The 23,687-nt window shown below is 41.8% G+C and overlaps 1 protein-coding gene across 1 annotated transcript in view; it reads right to left on the bottom strand.

Annotated features, from left to right (window-relative positions):
• Positions 1-1,669: 1,669 nt before the first annotated feature.
• The window catches only part of MND1 (meiotic nuclear divisions 1), an 81,487-nt gene continuing 59,469 nt past the window's right edge, over positions 1,670-23,687 (bottom strand). The window contains exons 10-12 of the transcript XR_895824.2: positions 22,412-22,532; positions 5,013-5,378; positions 1,670-2,273 (exon numbers count right to left, since the gene is read on the bottom strand). The gene's annotated coding sequence lies outside the window, so the exon portion shown is untranslated. The remainder of the gene's footprint in view (positions 2,274-5,012; positions 5,379-22,411; positions 22,533-23,687) is intronic.

Consider the following 23,687-nt stretch of genomic DNA (forward strand, 5'->3'; position numbering starts at 1 on the left):
CCGCCGCCGCCGCCGCAGCTGCTGTAGCTCTAGCCCCGGGCGCGCCGCTCGCCCTGCGCGCGTGTGCGCCACAGATAGGGGGGGACGGAACGCGGCGGGGTGCGGGGAACGTGGACAATGCGAACGCCGCAGCCGCGGGCGCCCCACCCCTGCGTGGAGCGCATGGCTGCGGGCACGCCCCGCAGCGCCCGCAGCTTTTTGCCCAAATCTGCGGGGCCCAGGCACTTTCTGCGGCCGTGACTTAGACTGTCGGGAGAGACTATCAGGCCACTGTCGCCAAGTGCGATTTCGACAACTTTCGGGAGAGGTCCACTTTGTTTGGGCGCACGGGCCTCGGTCGGGTTATTACCCACGGGCAGGGGAGCGGCGATGGGTGATGGGAGTGAGGAGTCGCCCAGCGAGAGGCCCGAGACAGGATATTAGTGGAAATAATACAGTGGTTGTCAGGAAACGCGAGTGCAGCCACATGGCTACTGCCAGTGCTGCAGCGAGGATATCCGGTGGCTGCATAGTCTGTAATTTAGAATAAAAAGAGCTCTCCCAAGCCCCGAGAGGCTGACCTCAGCGCCGCGTGGCGGTGGTGCGCCCGACGCCCTCTGTGGAGACGGTCCAGGTTGTGACAGGTGGGGAAGCCTCTTCCTAGGCGATTTATAGCTTCAAAGATCCTGCAAATACTCCCCTTCGATTCAAGTTGCAAAATTTAGCCAGCCTCTTCTGAAACATGGTGGGGGTGGAGGACGTGGGTTAGTTGCCTGTTTCTAACATAACAGGATAATATAAGCAATATTAGAAATATATTTTCTAGCCCCACTTTTTGATGTCTTGAACCAAGAAGTACATCTAAGATCTGAGATGTCTTTTAATATCACGTCTTTGCCAGCGATATCAGGAACAAGCATTTATTCAGGAATCGATGTGCATCACCTGGAAGTATTGACAATATTCACATTTTTTCCCCCTTAATTTGCTGCTTCCAGAGTAGCTTATATGAAATTCAGGGAATATGAGGAGTAAAGAGGGGAAGTGACCGGGGCACACCTGTCTGCTTACATTGATCCTCTGCTTAATTGCTTCTGGTGCCTTACAGTCTAGACAATGGAAAAGCGGTGGTCGAATAGCAGGACAGATGCCGGAGAAGGACTAAATCAATTACGAATCCTCTCTCTCCTAAGGATATAATACAGTACTGTGAGCCCAGCCTCACGCTGCGTCTGGACAAAACTCTAAATAAGCTTAAATAGCCTAATTGCTTTGCCAGAACTTAATATTTAAGAAGATTAGCAAAAATAGAAGTCTTCGATGTGAAAAAAAAAAAAAACCTCAGTTTGCATTAACTCCAGTATTCTCTCTTGTTCCTTGCCTTTTTTCTGTTCCCTGCTACCCTGTTTATTTCCTTAGTAAGAATCTCCAGTCCCATCCTAATGTGTCCCTTTTTTCTCTTCATGTCATTTCTCCAGGTTTCTATTTGCCCCTTGAGCTCTGAAGGTTGTCCCAGTGTTAAGGGGGTCTCATGATAAGAATACTTGCACGGCTCATGTAGGCAGTTACTGCACCGTCAAAGTTTTCTTTTTTTTAAGTGAAAGTTCTCTCATTTGGCCTAGTTATTTACAATATGCATTTTTAAGTCCTCTTATGACCATACTACTTAGATAGGAAAGCAAGCAGAAACTGATGGCCCTGACAGGATTTATTAAACAGATTGAAGAAAAAGTCAAAGTACAAAACTTTTTCACTATTTTTTAAATAACTTTACTTTTTTCCCCATACTAACCAGTATCACAGAATCAATGGAAATGACTTAAGAGATAGAGAAAATAGCTGTGGACCATATGTAACTACGGCTCTATTTTGTCCTCATACTGAAGCCTTTTAAAGGCCAGCTTGATTTTTCAAAGTGTGGTCTTGAGGACTTTACAAAGTGAGTGATGCTATGAGACTGTTGTTGAAAAAGCCAGAAACCTGTATCTGCGGTGCCAGGGGGTTGGAGAGGGATACAGGATTACACAGCTGTCTTCTTAGATAAATCTGACCTACTTAGCCTTCTCTGGAGGTATTTTTCATGCTGACTCATGAACAACAGGAAAGTTATGGCCCATTAAGTAGCATCTATGTTTTGAAGTAAAGTTCTGTTCCAAAGAAGACTCCAGTGTCATTTGTGCTCTATTTCCATCATTCCCCTGTAGAAAGTAGATATTCTGTTGTTGTGGAATATTAAAGCTGGATAAATTTTAGCTATTAAATGAACTGCTTCATTTTACAGAAGAAACTGAAGCCTAGAAAAGATGAGAAATACCCAAGTTATAGTGGCAGAGTTATGGAAAAGTATATATGAAATAACGTTAACTGAAAAATATTTAGTGTAAACATGAATAAACTTATGTGCAAATTATATACACAAGAGTAAAGTATGAAAGAGGCACTAAGAAGATAATTCACTGGAGTATATCAATTTTAAATTAGATCCATGTAAGTTAAAATGTTTTTTAAAAACCTGAAATTGACTGAATCTACACTTGTATATTGATGTTGACCATGCCTTTGACTTACTTTACCCTTGTTCTTTTTTTCTTAATGAGTATAGATGAACAGCAAGCAAGTCTATAAGTCCTGCATAAAATTGATAGTGGAATATCATGGCCAAATCACCTACCTCTAATCTAGAGAAGATTCAACACACCGGGACATAAGGTGGTTGTGAAGATTAAGTGAAATAATGTACAGTAAGCATCTGGTATAGATGTTCAATAAATGCTAGTAATGATATTATCATATATTGCCAATGTAGGGGCACGCCAGACCTTTCATTAATATGATAAATTTGATACTGATTTTCAATTACTTGAATTAGCTATTATCATTCATTATCACATCATTTATGGGAATGATTAATGCAAATGTACCTGTAACAGCTGTTTGCTGGCTTATCTATCCATCCGTTTTGGGCCTCACCCCAATCTGACAACAAAACCTAGTGTTTTATCACACCACCACCACCATCATTGCCTCACCCTTGCCTGGGCGGAAATGCTGGGAGGGAATAGGTCCTGAGCAGAGTAGAAGCCTAATGATTAGGGTCAGATACTCCTGAGATGCAGACTGCCCCCTGACTCAGGGGACCCTTCTTATCTAACTTTATTCCATTTCATCTCAGGAAGCTTCGGTGCATTGGATAGAGTTCTTTCCTTTCTTAAACTATTCTGTTGTATTAAACAATTGTCCTTTTCCATCTGGGAATATCATGCAATTTGGAGGAGTACTGGTGTTCATAGTTAAAAACAGTCATCTTTATGTTTCGAAATGCATAAAACTGTATAGTGAAAAAGGGTAAATATTACTGTATATAAATTAAAATTAAGTCGTGTGTTAAAATTTTTAATTAAATAAGTTTTTTAAAGAATTAGACAAAAAAATTAAACTTAAAAATTAAAATTAAAGAATTTTTTTAAAGGGAGGCTAGAATGTGATTTATACAAGATGCCTCGAGTCCTATTAAATGTTTAAATATGATTAAATGAATAAGTGAATGAAAAAACAGTAGTCACTTTCCCAGTTTCTTTTGCAACTTGGCATTGCTATTTAGCCTAGCTCCAGTTAATTAGATATAAGCAGACTTCTACTGTCATGACTTCAAAGAAAGCTATTGTTTTCCTGATGAAAACGAATAGAGTCAGCTAGGGCAGTCTTCTGCTCTGCATCCTTCTTCCTGCTGGAATAAAGATGTGTTGCCTAGAGGTTTGCAGCCACTATGTAAGCCTGAGGAAATAATTGAGGGTGGCAGATTAATTAGAAAGGCAGAATAAGTCCGGATCCTTGATGGAATTAAGGGATTACGGATGTCTGCCTTAGATATCTTGTTCTGTAAGCAAAAGTAACCCCTTCTTACTGCAGTAAAGTTTTCTGTTACTTCTAGCCAACAACGATCCCAAGTGAGAGAAATGTCAACCAAAACAAAAATGAAACTAAACAATCATCATTAACAATAACTAGCCTCAAAGATATTAACAGAATGCTCATACGACAAGAGGAAAACAGCAAACTAGTACTTGGTTCATTTTATAAGTGTTAATTAAAACAACAATCGTGCATCATTTTATATCAAATTAGCAAAATAGATAAAAGCAACAAAAGTAAATACTAATTAGATAGCTGCAGAGAAATAGTGTTTATTACTTAGCAAATTATTCTCCAAAGGATGGTGGTATCACCAGGGCCATCATCTTAAGTCTGTGTAATGGCACTCTTGGCATGTGCGACATGCAGCTCTGGGTACCATCTGTGAGATTTTCCTCCTACCTTCTCAATTTGCTTTGCAGCCTCTTCCTCCTATGCCCAATCTCTAAAATTAAGAATACCCCAGGGCTTGGTTCTGGCTAGTCTATAGTTTCTCTCTCTGGATGAACTCATCCAGCCCTATAGCTTTAAATAATATCCATAAGCTGACAAGTCCCAAATTATAATTTTAGCATTGACTTGAAGTCCCATACTCATATATCCAACTGTCTACCTGCCATCTCCACTTGAATGTCTAAAAAGAGTCTCAAACCTAACATGTCCAAAACCTCTTGATTCCACCTACCCAAACCTGCACATCCCTAGTCTTCCTAACTTCCAGTCCATGGCAGTTCCATCTACCCAGTCGCTCAAGCCAAAAGCCAAGGAGTCGTATTTCATTCTTCTTCTCCTTACATCCTGTAAATCTATCAAGAAGTTCTATGGTGCCCACCTCCAGACTATTTCTCATACCTCTCCTTTCTCGATCGCAACCCTGACGGAAGCACCTCACCCCTCACAAAGCCTCCTACAATTAATTGCCTTCTCCTGGACCGTCTGCTTCTACTCTCACCCCTTACATCTTGGTTGTACAATGGCCAAAGTGACCTCTTAAAAATAGAATTCGGACTATGTATAAAACCTTCCAGTGGTTTCCTATACAATTAGAATAAAATCCAGTCTCCTACCCTGTCCTGCATGGAACTGTGAGATCTGGTCCTGCCCCCCGTTTTTGTCCTCACCTTCTGCCAGTCTTCTTGATACCTGTTCTTCAATGCGGGGGCCTTCACGTTCCCCAGGCCCACCAGGCTTGACTCCCGTCTTGGGGCCTTTCTACTTGCTGTTTTCTCTATCTGGAAAGCTCTTTGCCCTGGTGGTCACACATCTGGCTCCTTTACGTCATTTACATCGGACTGCCATGTATGGTTGTGCATGGGGCTCCCAAGGAGTTGGGACTGATTCGCCAAGCCAGGCCTTGGCTCAAGGATGCCTGGGGTGAGAAGAGCCTTCTGTTGATCCCACACGGACCGACAGCCAAACCACATGCCCATGATGTGGTGTCTTCTCAGCGGGGGCACTTTTTCTAATCAAAATATTATTTCATATTTCTAAAGAGAAGAGAGAATAATCACTGGCACTCACTTTACATGCATCTCACATAAAAGTACAACAGGATTAGTCTGATCATCCTTATTTCACGTGTTAGAAACAGAGAGGGATAAATTGTTAATCCAGAATTAAAATTGGACTCTAATTCCAGTACTGTCTCTGAAGATGAAGAAGCAAGAACTCACTTGGAAACTTCTATTTTTTTTCATGTTTTAATTCTCCTTATTTAGGACATCTGTAGGAAGGTTAGAAAAAAATCTATAAAGGCTCAAGCTATAGTCATTAAGAAGCTGCTATTGCTACGTAGACCTACAAAACATACCTGTCCTATACACCCCGACCAGGTGATAAGTTAAGGTCAATAGGAAACCTAGTAAAATTTATCATTTCTCTTTTGAGTCTCCATACCTTTGGACATACAGGCCTTGTCCCTTTACTGACTTCTATACATACTAGCTTATAGTCTATCTGGAAAATTATTTGTGGAAACCTCTAAGATAGTGACTGCATTAACTTGTTTGTACTTATTACTAAAATTTTCTACTTGGGAATTCAAAATGCAGACCAAGGAGTAAAATTTTTCTCTTCCTTGATGACTTTCTTTCTTCCTTGTTGTTGCAAAAGATAAAGAAGTAGACTTCAGAGGGTTGGCAAGAATTGCAGTTCAATAAATTAAGTCAATTTCTTGGTAGATGACCTTAGAAAAACTGTTTTTTTTTTTTAAAGTCCCACTCAAGCTATAAAACTATCAAGTTATAAAGGTCTCGTCTCAGTCTGCAAAGCAGAAGTACTAAGTACTTTTTCAGCTCCATATAACAGTCTGAAGTGATTGTAGTGTAATTCTGCTTCTAGAAATGGAAGATAAACCTCATCTAGTGCTATAACATGCCAAGCCCTATCCCAAGTGCTATGTGTTTGTTAAGTCACTTAATCCTTCCAGCAGCCCCAGAGGGTGTAGGTACTATCATTACCCCTATTTTATAGATGGAGAAATTGAGGCACAGATAGGTAAGGTACGATTGCCCAGGTGATAACCCAGTAAGGCACAGAGCTGGAATTGAAACCCCGGCAGTCTGTCTCTGGACAGGCTCCTGACCAGCTGAGAAATACCGCTTTTCTACCTCTTCTGTGCCCCCCGCTTCCCCCCTGTGAACGGAAGGGGAACGCTGGCCACTGTTGTAACAGTGACCATCAGAAATGTATGCAAAGCACACCAAAATTGGAAACACTGAATAAAGGCCACCGTGGCACAAATAAAACTAACAACTTGTTTTTAAGAGGATGTCAGTACTGCATAACCAACTTTTAGTTACTGAATGTGTCACGGTTCCAGAAATAATGGCATTCCCTGTAGTGGAAATGGATCTGTCTAGGTAACTTTGACATATGAATTAAGTCACATGAACCCATGTTGTTGTAGGAGCTCCCCAGACTAACATCTTATATCAACTTCCATTACTAGATAGGATCCTAATAGTAGTATTTCAACAACACTTATCTGACCTAACCATCTAAACAGTCTACCTGCAATTTTGGAAAACGTTTCACAACCTTGAACAAGGCACTTCACCTCTCTGAGCCTTTTTTTCTTGTCTATAAAATAAAGTCATAAAATGATATGACCTCTAAGGTCTTTTCCATGTCTAACATTGAAAGATTTTCTGTCCAGACCTGATAGCTTGAGAGCAGAAAGCCTGAACTTTTTTATTATTTCTTACTACTTCAAAATCTACTGAGTAAAGCAACCTCACAGCTTCTAGAATCGGTGTGCTTTCAGATTACAATCATGTTAAGTCTGGCACTTAAAGTTCAAGTAAAAAACTGCCAGGTCAGCAGCAGGGAGCCAGATGTCATGGAGAAGAAGAGATAAGGGGAGATGCGTTCTTTCTTCAGGTGCAGACCTGGACTGACAGTCTCGGGCCACCTGGCGAAGTGTGCAGTTGGTAGAATCTAGTGTTCTATCTGTGGGGTCTTGGGCAAGTTACTTAACCACTCTGTGCCTTAGTTTCTCACCTACAAAATGGAGATAATAGAGATAATAAGAGTCTACTTCACAAGTTGTGACAGAAAAATTTGTATATGTAGGCCTGTAGAAGAGCGCCTGGCACATAGGAAATGCTATATGATGCTGTGTTGTTATTGTTGTTTCCTAGATTAAGAAATACAAAGTGAGAGCCAGAAGAAGGCAAACCCCGAGTTTATACTGCAGGAGAGAAGCGCAGGGCAGGGCCCATAAATGCCTCCACCGAATCAACTTCATGCCAGGCCAGTGTGAGACTCATGCCTTGTCTAGTGAAAACGCTTCCAATTCAGTTCTTCTCTTCAGACACATATTCAAATTTCAGGCTCCCGAGCCAAGACAGGGCTTCCTTACTTTTCCTCCAACTGCAAAACAAAGTTGACCACCATCTCGGGTGAGATCTGATCTGTGTCTCCCCCTATAATCTCCTCCTTTTTCAAGAAATACTAATAAGAAGAGCAAACACTTACATAGGCAGAGGCTAAGTAACTTCCCAAAGTCACAGAGCTAAGTGGTGGAACCAGCATTCAACCCTGGGCAGTCTGACTCGAGTGTGCACTTGTGGGCTGGTGACACATTGTGCTGCAACAGACTGCATTCAGAGAGTGAGTGTGTGTGTGTGTGTGTGTGTGTGTGTGTGTGTGTACACAAACTGTGACATCTGACTCTATATCAGGCTAAACCTAGACCTTCTCTACACCTCCCTCAGGAAGGAAGCTGCAGACACGTGATCAGAGAGGACCTCCACCAGCACAGTAAATTAGTTCCATGCACCTCACAACTGTCCTGGTCCCCTGGCCGTGGCAACCACACAGGACAGTAGGTCCTATTACCCAGGAAGAGAAACCAGCCAGGAGGCAAACAGGACGCATGGAACACAACCTGAGGCGAGGCAGCTGCCAACAACTGCACGGGGGTAACAGCAGGAACATCCCAAACCGGGGCAGGGCTCTGAGGCCCGAGGACTCTGGCCGGCAGGAGGCAAAGGGGCAGAATCACAGACAGCGGGTGCGTGACCCTCCACAGAAGCCGCTGCTACTGCAGCCAGGGAGCTGTGAGGGAAGCCTCTAACATCCCGTGCAGCTCTTCCGAGACACCTGGATTCCCGGAAAGTACTGAGAGGTGCCAGACGTAGGAGAAAGAGCACTGTCTAGTAGTCAGGAGACCTGGGTACCAGCTCTAACTGGCTGTGTGCCCTGTCTGCCTCCTCAGGGCCCTATTTCCTCTGAGAGCACATTAAACAGTAAATGACTTGGAGAGTTGAAGGCTGGTAAATTAGAGACTTTGGCAATCACCAGAGTGTGAGGAAAGAAGTATCTAGACTAGAGTAGTGGCAGTAATTTTGCTGAATAGCAATTAAGAGTTGCCCCTCACCCATGAGTAGGCAAATTCTTCTGAGTCAGCCCAACGGATTTGAAGAAATTAGCCATCCCGTTCCCCTTGGAAATTATTTTTGCTGTGTGCTAACGATTACCTGAGTCCTGAAATTTCATATTACTAGGTCAGCCTCACTCGTAAGTGCATGTCAGAATAACTGCAGTATCATTTTATAGCAATTAAATTAACAGCAACGACCAAAAAAAAAGCAAATGATTATAAAAACTAGTGCTGGGAAAGATCCAAAGATCTTTCGCAGTGCCATGGACAGGTCGAGTGAGCACTTTTTCTTCAAGGCAATCTGAACACAGAATAAGAGCCACGAGAATGACCCGAACCAGTAACACATTAATTAATATTCTTGGAAATTTATTTTGAGAAAATCATTTCAATTAAAAGATATTTCACAAGATATTTATGGCAATGTTATTTGTAATAGTTCTAAACTGGAAACACCCTAAATAAATCCACTACGCGGCAGTGGCAAAGACAACTCCGATAGATTCAGTTGAAAAACTATACTGTCCAATGACATGACAATATATATGGATTTTAAAATATTGTAAAGAAAAAAAGTACACATGCTGAGGTTAGAGCAGAAGGGATTTCTTGGCAATAAAACTGGGAAAGTGTGGAGGACACTGTTTCCTTTGGGCAGAATGTGGGGTCATGAAGGATGAAGGTAGATGTAGCTCCTCTGGGAAAGAGTATGAGTTGCAGGATCAACATGAATGAGGTGTGTTGAACCAAGACCCAAAAAGCTTGGGAAGCCATAGTCATAAACAATAGGACACATTTTTCTATCAAATGATCTTAAATTTTCAATTGCAAGGAAAAAAACTTGTACATGGTTTAATAGGACACTAACTTGACGACTGTAGAGTGGGCCATCAAAGAGAAGGGGGACGAGGGGCAAAGTTAGTTCCCTAAATGGGAAACGGCATCAATGACTGGACTTCTCACTGACTGCTCTTTGTGAGAGATAAAGATATCTCTGAAGCAGGAAGCTAAGTACACAGGCCAGCGGCTCAAAAGGAGCAGGGCTCCGAGCAGGAAATGGCTAAGACTGTCTTTCCGGTTGTCACAGGAAGTTGATGTAATGAAGACAGGACCTTAAGAAAATGTTGCTCAATTAAGACCAAATACTTCAGTTCACCTGTGAAGAAGCCCAGATGGCAGCTCAGAACAAAAAGGTAGGAGGTCAAGAGGATTAGATGAAATATGTGTAAAAGCACTCTGCCAATTGAGAAATGCTTTATAAATACTTTCTCTGGAGACTAGGGCTTCATTCTAAAAAAAAAAAGACTGCAAAGTTAGCCGGCGTGTTCTTTAACTATATATAACCTAAATCAATAAATGGTTTTATAAATTCTTATAGTTCTAATTCTGAATGAGTAATGGTAAAATCATAAGCTTTTTTCTATTTGAAGCTATGATTTTATCTTGACCATTTAACCATGTTGGCTCTTTTCAGTAGATTTTTGGTGATCTATAAGCCAGCCATAATTAAACTGATCATGTTGTGAATTAGTGAGACAGTCCAAAAACACTGAATTGACCAGGAATATTTTAAATCACATGACCACTCATTCATTCATTCATTCATTCACTCATTCATTCATGATAATCCCAGGAGAAGTGCCATATTTCTGAAGGAGAACAAAAGTGGTAAGGCAAAGAAAGGTACAGAACACTACAGACTTTAAGAGAAATATGAAAGTAGGGCGACATCATAAACCATTCTCTCTGCTGAGCTCGATGAGCAAATAACTTACATCTTTTCAAAGAACATTTGATCTTTCCTGCCCGAGCTTAGTATTTGGCTTCACAAGGCTGCTGAACTACATGCTTTGCACTTACACGTACTTACATGTTTCCTTAACGCTTGGCTCACCAGGGCCAAGACTCAGCTTCTACCTCACACCTCAGAGGTATCAGGTTTCGACTCCCGTTGTATGAGTCTTGTATACCTCCCCTCGTGCCTTATTAACATGAATTCCTTCCACTGAATTTTCTTCTCCTAACCACTGGGTCTAGGGTTTACTCTACTGTTGTTAAACATCACCTGCATCATTAGGCCCAGAAGGACGAAGGCAGATAGCGGCACTTCTGAGAAAGGTAATCATCTCGACTAGATACCAGTTTACTCATGTGATGAAAATACCATTTCACTTTTGGCCTTCATTTAGCATTTATCCATGAGGCTGGGTTTTGTGTTGCTTTTATAAACACACACACACACACACACACACACACACACACACACACACACACACACACACACACACACGGAGCCCGGTTCTTTTTAGGCACTTCAGCTGTGAGTTTAGCAAGGCTTCCTGCTAATGGAGAGACAGACAGAATTACAGCTCCAAACATTCCCCTGCCACTGATCCAGAACATGTGTTATCATATCACACGCTGTAAACTGACTCCAACTCCCTGCCAACAGGGCACAGGCTACATTCCAAGTATCTGAGGCCTGGGACTATGGTTGTAAAATAGAAATATGCCATACTTCCTCCTTTAATTTGGTATAAGCATGAATATATCTGCTAAAAATTTTTGTCTTTTAGAATATGCTGTGTCCTGAAAACATAGAACAGACTACAAAATCTCTATACCTTAGTGACAATAGACTTATCTTGAAGATCCCCAGTCCCCTTCATTGTTAATGTCACTTCCAATCTCTTGGTGAAGGTTGGTTAACAGGAAATAGGGTAAGACAGAGGGGAACTCACGTTTAAGACAATAAAGTGACTCTCATTCAACTGATGGGAGACATAAACAGTCTGACTATGATAGTCTCATGGGAGTAGAAGTCTAGGATTTCAAATGCTATATAAACAGTCGCAAAATCTCTGCAATTACTTTAGAAATGAACTAGCACAGATGGCAAGGTAAGAAATAAACACACATTTTCAGTTCTGTGCTATCTCATGTTGACGACCTGAGTTACTATTGAGTTATTCTTTATTCGAAGTGTGTAGATTAGCAAGCTTGCGTTTATTTGTGTGACTATTAAGGACTGAAGAGTGACAGCGGGAAGAAGGGTGTCACTAGCAACCTGGCATTGGGACCTTCATGTGGATAAGCAGGGGGATTGGTTAAATCTCCTTAGAAGTCCCCAGCCCCAAAGTGCCTAAAGAGCCCCAACTTGGTTACTATGGTGACACTATTTCGTTGCAGTAACTTCACCTGACAAGGTCACTATTGTCTCCTCACTCCGAGCGTTAGCCCATCCCACTATTCTCTGGTCTAGCATTTCCTCATTAGATCCTAATAAATGGCCACGTATACACACATAGCAAAAGGGAGTTAATATTTTGTGACAAATGGGTGAATGCCAGAGGTGAACTGCCAAAGCCAAGTACTCAAATTTTATAGAAGAGGGTTCTGCATATTTTCAAATTAAATATCATTACACATAGGAGAATGCTAGTGTATGGCCTGGTTTTCCCCAAATGTATTAGCTAGTGCTAACCAATAAATAAAATCTAGCCAGCTGCATGATTACCCCAAATTATTTTCAAGCTGGTCTAGGATAATGAGGGCATTATTCCACTAGCCTTTGAGAGGCCTGGCTTCCAGCACCAGCTCATGGTCAGTCAGCTAAATGACTTACACTTTTCAGTCTTTTAGCAGCAAATGGAGGAGTTGGGTTGGCGTTGCAACCTGGAGATCTTTCTTAGGTTTCATATCCTATTACTCTTTTCCTTATTGGCCCTGTGTTCTTTTGTGCTCACATCATTCTCCCTGCCTATAATAATCCACCTCTTCCCTTCTCTCTCTGTCCAAAACTAAAGGGTTAGTTCAACTTTTATATCCTCCGAAAAGCCTATGCCCAACAAAATACTTCTGCGACTGTCTTTCAAGTGCTATCTATAATGATTTATTTTAATCAACGGCTATTATTCATGGGACCACTGTTGAGTTGGTTCCCTGAATTACTATTTTTCCTGAAGTTCTTATATTCTTCAACTTTTTCTTTCTCCAGTTTTATTGAGATATAATTGACATATAACTATATCAATTTCAGGTGTACGACATGATTTGATATGTGTATATATTGTGAAATGATCACTGCACTAAGTCTAGTTAACATCCATTGCCACACAGTTACAGATTTTTTTCTTGTGATATGAACTTTTAAGATCCACTCTCTTAGCAACTTTCAAATATACGGTACCGTATTATTAACTTTACACCATACTGTGCGTTACGCCCCCAGGACATATGCCCCTTGCAACTGGAAGTTTGTAGTTTCTGACCATCATCACCCATTTCGCCCACTGCCCACGCCTCACCTGTCGACCACCAGTCTGTTCTCTGCACATTCTTCAACTTCTAATTCTTTCACTCATCTTTTTCACCGAAAATTCACGCAAAAATGACACCCCAACCTGAATTACTGCTGTCGTGTTCTAGGCCTCTCTCGAGCCTTTAAGCCCTAACGTCATTCACCCCTCCTTTGGTCACCACCAGAAACTGCTTAGACTGCTCATCGTTATAAAATCTTCAGACATTTCAAGACAGTTAACAATAAAAGAGATTCTGAAAGCTCCATTGTTCGGATGCTCTGACTCAAGCTCTTCCCCTCTGTGCTGGGCTGGCTCCGGCCCCTGGGGTTTCATGTGCAGACACTTCAGGCGCTGCTGGCAAACTCCTGGATGAGCTGGCTCCGTGAAAGTGACTGCAGGACCTAAAGCTGCATAGCAGTCAACTCCCAGGCACTCCTGAACCTGGAAGTGCCAGCTCACCTCTTCTTATAGTGTTCGTTTCCAGATAGTTTTATAATAGAGGAAAAGTCATTAAACTCTTACAAATGGGGAAAGGAATCTCAATTTGTTGTTTCTCGTTTCTTGTTGTTTCTCTTCTTTCCATGTGAACTGGGTTTCTCATTCAATCAAATGACTCCGACGCCCACACCCCAAACTATCCCTCTGGCCCCTATTTCTTTTCCAGGCTTCACAGTACTTACCATATACATGGGGCTCCCCCTGGAAATGTGTAGGCTCCTTAAACTCCAAATATTCAAAATTGAATTAATAATCTCTCCTTCCTCCGGGTCTCTTCTTGTATTTCCTAATTTGGTTTCTTGCACAATACTCAAGCCGAACAAGAAACCTGACGTCATCTTCAACTCTTTCTATTCTCTAAATACTAATAGTGAGACTCTGAATTTTCTCCCAAATGTCCCTCCACTTCCCACTCACAAAAGGACTGATGATTGTTACTTCTAATCTCCCTTTATTCCAGTTCTTCTCTATGTTGTTACCAGTGATCTCTCTAAAACACAGGTTTGATCAAATCATTTCCCTACTTTAAAACTTTGAAGGGTTCCTAGTGCCTACATTCATATTGTCTGCAGAGCCTACAAGACCCTCTACACTGATTCTTGGCCACACTTTCGGCATTCCTTTCTTACTACCCCTCACCCCAAGTCACCCAAAGTTCCAGGAATTAACTAACTGCATTCCCTAAAAATCTCACTGAATTTCCCAATGTGTGTTTTTTGCTGTGCTGTACACACTCACCCTTGTCTTTCCTTTGCATTTCTACTTATTTTTCAAGACAAAAAGATGTCAATTAATTCTTTCGAAAGTAATTACAGCAATGATCTCTCCATGCCAACTCGTACATGAAGCTACCTTAAAATTTGTAACAGGCAACACTTGCCCTCAAAGAGCATTAGAGTGAACTGAGAAACAGACTGAAAATCACTACATTTTATTACGCCAGATGACAAGTGCTATGAGGCCCAGTCCTTCTTACCTGACGCAGCCTCCTCCAGGGCTCTCGGGTAGAGTTGGGGACCTTCTTGTCTATATGCCCCCAGGCAGAGTTGGTCACCCTCTCACCTATTTCTCTCAACTAGATTTGATCATCCCTTTTACGTTCTTACTGGTCCTTGTATCCCCAGCACCTGGAACATCGTATGTACTTGGCACATGTTCCAGAACCAGGTGACACTCCTCAGGAATACAGAGCTCGGAGCCTACCTGTGTTCCTCCATTGGACTCAATCTAAATGGCAGTGAGCACCAGGAACAGCAGCGGTGGAAATCAGCTCCTAGAGTCCTCATATGACTCTGGAATAAACATCACTTCTCTAGTAAACTTTCCAGAACATTTTTATCATGCTTTTTCCCTCTACAGAATCTACAATGGCTTCCTGTAGATGATATAAGTAATATGTAGCTGGAATATCAACTTGCTGATTCCTCTATTTCCAGCTTGACGGTGAGAAGAACGTGGACCAATATTGACACGGAAGGGTCCCAACTCATGCGTCCATTAGATTCACTTAGATTAATGAGATGCTCTTCTGAAACATAAATGTTCCCTGGGAAAATGAAGCCTATCAGTCATTCTGATTTAGAATACAGTGTTTTAACCAAGTAATTTGCAATACTATTGACTACTAAGTACTTGATGACTATGGCTTAACTATGCATATGACAGGTAATCTAAGGGTTTTGCAATGCTGAGGAACTGGAAGTTTAAAGTGCATTGCTAAAAGGGTTACTATAGGACAAAGTTTAGTTTGAAGGAAGACAGACTTGTCCTGGGTGTGCCTGTATCAATGCATAGTGCTGGCTGGGGGCATTAGGAGGACACTGAGCAATTAGGATTGTGCCCACAGGGGGTGACAAGCATGCAGAAATGCAGGTAAGAGCAGACAGAATTCCTTCCTTCCTTCCTTCCTTCCCTTCCATTCTTCTTTCTTTTCCTTTCATTTTTTTTCTCTCTTTCCCTCCTTCCCGCCCTCTGCCCTCCGTCCACCCCTCTTACTTAATTTTTGTTTAGAATTCTTATAATATGCCTTCTTTACAAGCCATCTGTAAATCATTTGGGGTTGTCACAGCCTGGAAGATATGGTTCAAATTCAAACCCATACAGGCTTCATCTCTTCTACTTGGTCCACATCCTCACCTCAGGTCAAAAGTTACTCTTGCTCTAACTTACCACACCTGCTCCTGCTTCCACTTTTGGATTAGCCTGCTTACTAGGAGCTAAAATGTCACCTCTCTAAAACCTACCCAATCCCTCATTCATTTATCTGATAGACTCACACCTACGGGACCATGCTGGGACAGGCACAAGCACCAGTGAGCCCCCAAAGGGTCTCGACACCAACCTTGTTCTTGTCCAGGCGCCTTGTCCTCCAGTGAGCCCTCATTAAGAGTCTGATCAACGCTCAGAACAATAAAGCAAATCAACCACTTGACAGGAGATATGACATTGGCTCGGGATATTGGAAACCGTCTGCTCTGGAAAATGTATTTTAATAATCTCATACTGTTTCAAGGGTATGAAATGATGTTCTTAGTCTGAATTGGAGTTTTAAGATAAGGCTGGACCTGAGGTGGCAGAGGGACAGTGGGGCTGAGAGTGAGAAGAACATCACAGGGACAGAAAGGGTGAAACTCAACAGCTGTACCAGAGCAGCATCTCCTTCTCACACTAGCGATTCTAATCCAGAAATTTATTCTGGTAAACCCTGGGTGACTTTTGTTTTATTTTGAGTTTACAGACACTACTACTAGATTTCAAAACTAAAGCGATAAAAATAACTTTGGATGGGGTTCAGAGAAGAACCACTGTGAGAACCACCATGTCTAAAGTGTGGGCAAAGGTTTCTATTAATAGACCAAAAAAACCTGAAATCACTTAGCTTGAGAGAGAGAAAGTTTAAGATCAACCTAATAGCGATCTTAACTGCATACGAGGTCACAGATCAATGGACCAGTAGAAAAAGGACATAGCCTTCAAGCCACTCCATTTTAGAATCTCTTATTTTTTAAAAGGGGTGATAGAATTACTCATAATGTTTTGTTATTTAAAATGAAGAGAAATTAAATGTTTCCAAACGCTATCCACAGTGACTTATACAAAAAGTAAGATAGGGCCTCTGTATTGAGAGTGGTAAAGGTTTTAAAAATGACCCATAAAATGTACTTAATGCTACTGAACTGTACACCTAAAAATGGACAAAATGGTAAGTTTTATGTTATTTATATGTTAACCACACACACACACCCACACACACACACAAATCCATAAAAGAAAGCTAGAGCTAACATGTTTCCAATTGCTAAATAATGTCCCTTTTAGGAAAATTCACATTTCGCAGCATCTAAAATATACTAATTCACCTGTTTTTATAAGACTCTGGTAATATTCTTAGTTTTCCTGCAAAAGAAAAGGGCTCTTAAAAGAAACAGAAACTGTTAGAAGTTAGACTTCTGACCTGAATCCAGATGCAGCGATAGGACATAACAGATGACCACATCTGCTTGATTGGCCTCTATGCAGAATTTCGATCGGGGCTGGGAGCAGCAGGCCAGTGAGGTTGGTTGGATGGGACAATGTTTCTCTACATCAGGCAAATGTGTCCCTAAGAACTGAGTCTAGAAATATGCATTTCTTCTTCATTCTCTAATTTCTCCTCCCAGATAGATCCTCTTTCCTTTTTTCTCAAAGTCAGATCTTCCTTCCAGCTTCCTTCATGGAACAACCAGTGGGCAACTCACTTGTAAACAGAAACTGCAGGGAACTCCATACTTTCCTGAAACTATCCTGAAGGGGTAAAAGAAACACTGACTTTCCCGCCCTGCTTGAAAATAGAAGTCTTTACTAGTCTCAATCATCTGGAAAATATTTTTTGAATAAAACAACTCTTGATGATTTGTAAGAAACATAAAGACTTCCCTCAAAAGAAAATATATCAAAAAAGTTTTAAGAAATTAAAAAGGCCTAAAAACTGTAATGTCTCCCATTTCCTTTTTTGTAGTTTCTTTGAGTTATTTCCATGGGAACCATATCTGTGTATTGGCTGTAAGTAAATGCTCATGTTTTCTTAGGCTTCTGCTCTGGGCATGACTAGATGGGCCAGTGGCTTACTGATAATTCCTGGTGCTGCCTAGGTGCTGCGTTTAACAACAGAAATTAGAGCCTAATGAGTTTTGGAGATTATTTTCAGAGCCAGCCGGTCATTTCAAAATGCAAGGTGAGACTGATCATGCCCTCCCATCTGCCATCACCTGGGACACAGTATGACTCCACTTACATTAGGTACCTAGAATAGTTAATTCATAGACACAGAGAAGAGAATGGTGTGGTTGGTTGCCAGGGGCTGGGAGAGGGGTAGATGGGAGTTATTATTTAAGAGGTACAGAGGCTCAGTTTGGAAAGATAAGAAAGTTCTGGAAATTGATGATGTGATAGTTGAATAACAATGTGAATGTACTTAATGTCACAGAACTGGACACTTTAAAAATGGTTAAAATGGTAAATTTGATGCTATGTATATTTTACCAAAATTAAAAACATTTTTTAAAAAGTATAGGCCCTCATCTGGTGACAGTTTTCCATGCTGGCTCTTTTAAAGGTGTTTTAACGTGGTCTGTAATCTATTTCTGGTTCCCCAAACGGTGTGAGACTCATAAATTTCATTGTGTGTGTAAATACTTTTTGAATCTCCACTGGGAACTTGACAGCGACTTTCTCAATCGCACCTGCAGCTTGCAAACTGCCTGCTGCAGGTAGAAGTGCACAATGCATTTTTACAATTAGCCTTGAGCAAAAGTTGATTAAATGCTTGACAAAATAACATCTTGGAAGACACAGCTCTCCTCTTGCTTTCCCACCCTCTTTCCCCCGACATGAGCACCACATAAAAAGTGAGTTTGTAATTTCTTTTCTTCTTCTTTTAAGTATTAGCATCAAAGTTGGATGGGAGCCTCATTCCTCTATCAAATGCAAACAGGCCACATTCCACTCTGGGAACATCCCTCATTCCATTCCAGCCTAGACAATAGCCTACTAAAGAGCTGGCATCTCCAATCACAAAATCAGAGGCAAAGGTGCAAAGGGACATTTCCGGGATCTCCTCCCCTTAATATGGTTGCTTCTTGGGGGAGGAAAGTGGGGGGGGGGGGCAACTAGGAAATAAAGCCCTTTGGTCCTCAAGTTCCTCTTTCTATTTCTGCAGTTTTCACTTCCTCTCCCATCAGAAATCCCCATGTGATGTCAATGCTTTCTCCTCTCCCTTCCCTGTCATTATTTCCCTTTTATTTTTCCCCTGACACCTCTTACCTTAAGATGGGGCTTGTCTCCTCTCCCTGCTACTTACTGCTTTCTCTGTCTTCACATCTTGAGTTCTGTTTCCCCCAAGGTGTTGGCAGGCCGCTTCCACACCAAACTCAACTCTCTACTTTCAAGAGTACCCTTCTATATTTGCAATCCCGGTTGGCTATTCCCAGCACTTTTTCACACTGAAGACATCGGTAGGGGAGTCAGGTCTGCCCCTGGATGCTCTCATTTGGTAGCTACCCACAGACATCTGGGGGGAAGGGAGAGGGGCTTCCCTGTGTGTGTGGACGTCTCTGGCACTCCCTGGCAGTCAAAGAGGGATTTCACAGGGAAGGCTTCACTGCCCACTGTTTCTTAGAGCTAAACGTCCCTATTTCGCCTCGTGGTGTCTTCTGGAAAAACAGAAATAAAATAGAGCATTACTGGGTAAGCTGCCTCTAAAGCCTAAAATCTCAGCAGGCCCTTTGTTACCTGTCAAAAATTCCAGTCCAATACAAGCTTCTAAATCCCATCTCAGTCGACTGTTTAAATGACTCTGACTTGGCACTGAGAACCCTTTCCACGTCTTTTCATTTTAGAGTGCTGGCAAGGTTAACCTTCATTCGTTCACATCCTACTGTTCCAGAATGTACGATGGCCCAGACACACTAAACTGAAGTGTATTTCTGCACCTGATACAAAAAAGTTTGCCCTTTGTAGTTGTTATCTCGGTCCACAAACTTATTTTTGCAAGAAATAGAATTTTATTTTCTACATCAAGTTATTTTCCATTTCTAGTCTCCATCTTGTAGGATGGGAGATTTAACCACAGCCCTTTTTGAGGCTCTCCCCTCCTGGTTTCCCAAGATCGTGCCACAGCTCTGGGGTCTTACATAGTATCAAGGATGGGTGCATCTGGTCCTCTGTTTTAGAAGTTACCTGCTGCAAAGACACCTACTCAGGTCCAGCAGCTCTTGGCTGCTTCGGTGCCATGTTTGGGACATGGGCATCCTTGCCCATCTACACACGTCATAGCCATTTCTCTCTAGGGTCTTGCCTTCTCCTTAGCAGTTCAGCTAAGAAGCAGTGCACAGGTCCCTTCAACCCTTAGGGTCTCCAATTTTCTCTCTCTTTCCTCTTCCTCTCGGCCTAGAGGAATTTCTTTCTAACAGCAGGAAATTCTTCCCTTCATGTTTCTGGCCAAGACATTTTGACTGTGCCCACTAATCCTCCCCGCACGCTTCTGCCTATAAACCAACAGCTAAACTGTAACCTGGAATCCACTACCCTTCCTAGGGCTTGGACTACTGAGGAAAAAAGCCAGGATTTCTGCTTTCCAGGGCTGCCACTAAAACAGTGAGCATAAGGCCACACCTGAAAAGTAAGGTAAAGTCCCCAACCATAACTTCAGGTCACGTTTTCAGCAGTTTTTGAACATAAACAATGAATGTGATAGTCACACACGACTTTTAGATATCTAAATGATTAAAGAAAACCCTTCTCTCTCCAAAGTAGTTGACAAGCCTATATAAAGTTGTATATATACAGTAAAACTTGTTCTCTGAAATTAGGTCAAATTCTCTTATCTGGAGAAAACTAGCAAGGCATTTCTAAGTTTATAAATAATATTCCTTCTATGCTTTTGGATCACTGAACGGGCCCAAATTTGTGGTTTGTTCACTAATGTTTATAACTAAGAAGGTGAAGCAAAGTAATTACGAATATCTAACAGGGGACAGAAAACCTATTTTCACTCAAGTACGTATCTAGCAGAATCATCCAGCTTCCATCCTAAATGTCATTTCAAACTCAAAATCATTCAAGCACACTTTTAATTATGGCATAGTCTGTGGCTATGACAGCTTCTCACATTTTATTCATTGATGTATCCCATTTCTACTCCTGAAAGTTGCTACTTCAGGAGTGCTTAAAAATAATTTTCTTTTAAAGATATTAATGTTCACGCATGTATGAACTCACAGTTTACAGAATGCTCTATATCCATTATCTTTTTGGATCCTCATAATCACTACGAGTGGTTATGGTTTTTTAAAGGGTTTTTTAATAGTAGCTGCAGCTGACATTTGCCTACAGATGAGCGCTGAGCCAAGGGCGTCCTTGGTGAGGGGATTCCCACCCAGTTCTCTGAAGCGGAGCAAAGGAGGCCCGCCGTCAGCGTGTTAGAGTAGCTGTAACCCCTCCAACGTTTTACTTTTGTGGGAATCTGTGAATAGCATTATTTTCAGTGTACTCCATGCTGAGAAACAGACTCAAGTCGTTCTGAAAATGTACTAAGTGTTATAAAATGGATCAGTGGGAAAAGAAGAGTCCTAATTTATGTATGTATAATTTAATTATATGTCACCATCGAAACTGCAAATAATAAAAGTAATCCTGCATTTTTACAACCCAGAAGGAACTCAGTCTCAGAGAAAGGGAGCAAGAGAGCAAGCAAGAGAGAGAAAGGTGGGGCCTTAGAAACCTCGGCTTTCTATGGGAACTTCCTATCCTTAGATAAAAGATGAGAACAAAAAACTTGGGCGTTAGGGCTAATCCCTCTTACAAAAATGAACAATTAAAACCCACATGCCCTACTAAAATGACTGTAAGAGTCCTTCCTTTTTTTTTTTTTTTAACTACAAAATTTAAGACTTTTTTACTCAACTGCATTGAAAGGGCAGGTTGACAGCATCGTTTTTGAAGTTACTCAAACCAGAAACCGGCAGCTCTACCCTTAACACTGTCCTCCCTCCTCAGCCCCCCGCCCGACCCTCATCCCATCCAACCAGTCATCAAGTCTTCTCTATTCAACCCGGAGAGTATGTTTCAACTCTGTGCCTCTCCCTGCCCTGCCCTAATCCAAGCCTCCCACCACTTCTTACCCGTCTCCCCTCTCCCAGGCCGGCTCTCCCTCCACGCCCCACACCACGAGCCTCCCAAATGGGGCCTGCACCCACAGAGGGCACAGGACCAGCTGACGGGCATGGGAAGAAAATCTCAGGACTTCTATTTATCTCATTCTTGAAAATGACTATTTTTCTGTATTTTACCTAATATACATAATATTATGTTATAACAAACATACCTGCAGTAGCATGCAGGTTTAAAATGTTTTATTGATAGAGGTTCACGATTTAAAAAGTTTTTTGACCACTACACGGTAGTCACAGTGTCTTGTTTGTTTGTTTGTTTGTTTTTCAAGTCACGGTGATTTTTAAAAATACAGATCTGATCATGTTAATTCTTTTGCTTAAACCACTCAATGGCTTCCCATCTTCCACAGAGTCCCAAATTTGTGACAGTTCCTACAAACCCTGAAGGATGTGTCTGCTTCTCTGGTCCTCCCACAACCTACTCCCTTTCCTGTGAGTGGGGCTCTGTCTCACTGACTCTCACCTCCTCTTTCAAATCCATGCTTTTTCCCCAAGGAAAATCTGTTCTCTCTCCCTCCGCAAAGTGCTAGGTCTTGTTTTTCATGACGTTTTCTTCCTTGTCACCTGCACGCCGACACGCCATCCCACCCCAGTCCAAAAAGGTCCCACGGTTAAACTCTCCGCACCTGAGTTTTCCGTCATGGTACTTTGCACAGTGCTGTTATACAGTTACAGCATTTTGTTCAATGTCTTCCTGCCAGGCCATGATCTTCAGGAGAACTTGTTTACCGTTATAACCCCCAGCACCTACTAAGTACCCAATAAACATCTGTTGAAAGCAAGACTTAATGAAAGTACCAACATTCACCCCCTCATTTACTTCCGAAGAATCAGGGAGCCTGGGAGACTCCTCAGATCTTCACCTGCCGGAATCTCTGGCCTTCCTCGTGTTCACCTGCTCTGCTCTGAACACTTTACCTTTAAGACTCAGCCCGACTGACCATCTGTTTCTCCATAAGGCCTTTTGAGTCGCCCCTGGACAGTTACTCTTTCACCTGGACTTCCCAGAGCCACTGAAAAGCTTTATTACAGCACTTATTGATATGTAAGTATCTATTTCCATTTCTGTTTCTGCATCAAGACTGCTTATCTTTAGCACTTGGATCTTGTCATTCACCTTTGTGAATGGTATAAAGGAGGCATTTCATAAGTGACTGGAGATCTCTAACGTTTCAAGTATTTTTTTTGTAGAAAAAAAAGTTTCATTCTGCTTAATTTCCAGAATTCTCAAAAAGTTACAACTATCCCTTAGAACAAGGCAAACACTCTGGGTGAGGTATCTTCGCAAGCTTTATCATGACATATGATAACGCTTACCCTTCTGGAGAATTGACTTTGTCAAGGGCGTGGAAAGAGAATGAATAATCTGCCTAGTTCTGCTTTTTTTCTATTCTCTCTTAGAGAAATTACTTGAAAAGAGAAGGTAACTCAGGACTGAGTGTAAACCTGGAATAAATAGCAAAGAATGCAATGGAAATTGCTTCTGTCCACATACACAGGGCATAAAAAGAACACAGAACGAAAAGACCTACCTGATGCTCGTTGTGGTAATCCCACAGAATGGGAGCATGAGAGTTAGAAAAATGCTTTCTTGGGACTCATGACAGGATGAATTTAAAACAGGGCAAGTCACTGGTTTTCTGTTAGGACATCAATATATAGAATATTCTTATTCCTACCTCTTCCTCCCTGAATAACTTTGTCCCAAACCCAGTTCAGTTGATCTACCAGATTGTACAAACAGGAGATTCTTATTCTTAGCCCCTGAGCTGTTTAACTTTTAAGCTTGGATCCTAATAAGGGTCCGACTTGCTCACTTCAGTACCAAGAAGGCTGTGGAACAGTGACCATACATGGGCAGAGAAGCCGGCGAGGAGGGAGGGGGAGGGAGCACGCTGCCTC

The sequence above is a fragment of the Pteropus vampyrus genome, unplaced genomic scaffold, assembly GCF_000151845.1.
Source record: "Pteropus vampyrus isolate Shadow unplaced genomic scaffold, Pvam_2.0 Scaffold47, whole genome shotgun sequence".
Classification (NCBI taxonomy): domain Eukaryota; kingdom Metazoa; phylum Chordata; class Mammalia; order Chiroptera; family Pteropodidae; genus Pteropus; species Pteropus vampyrus.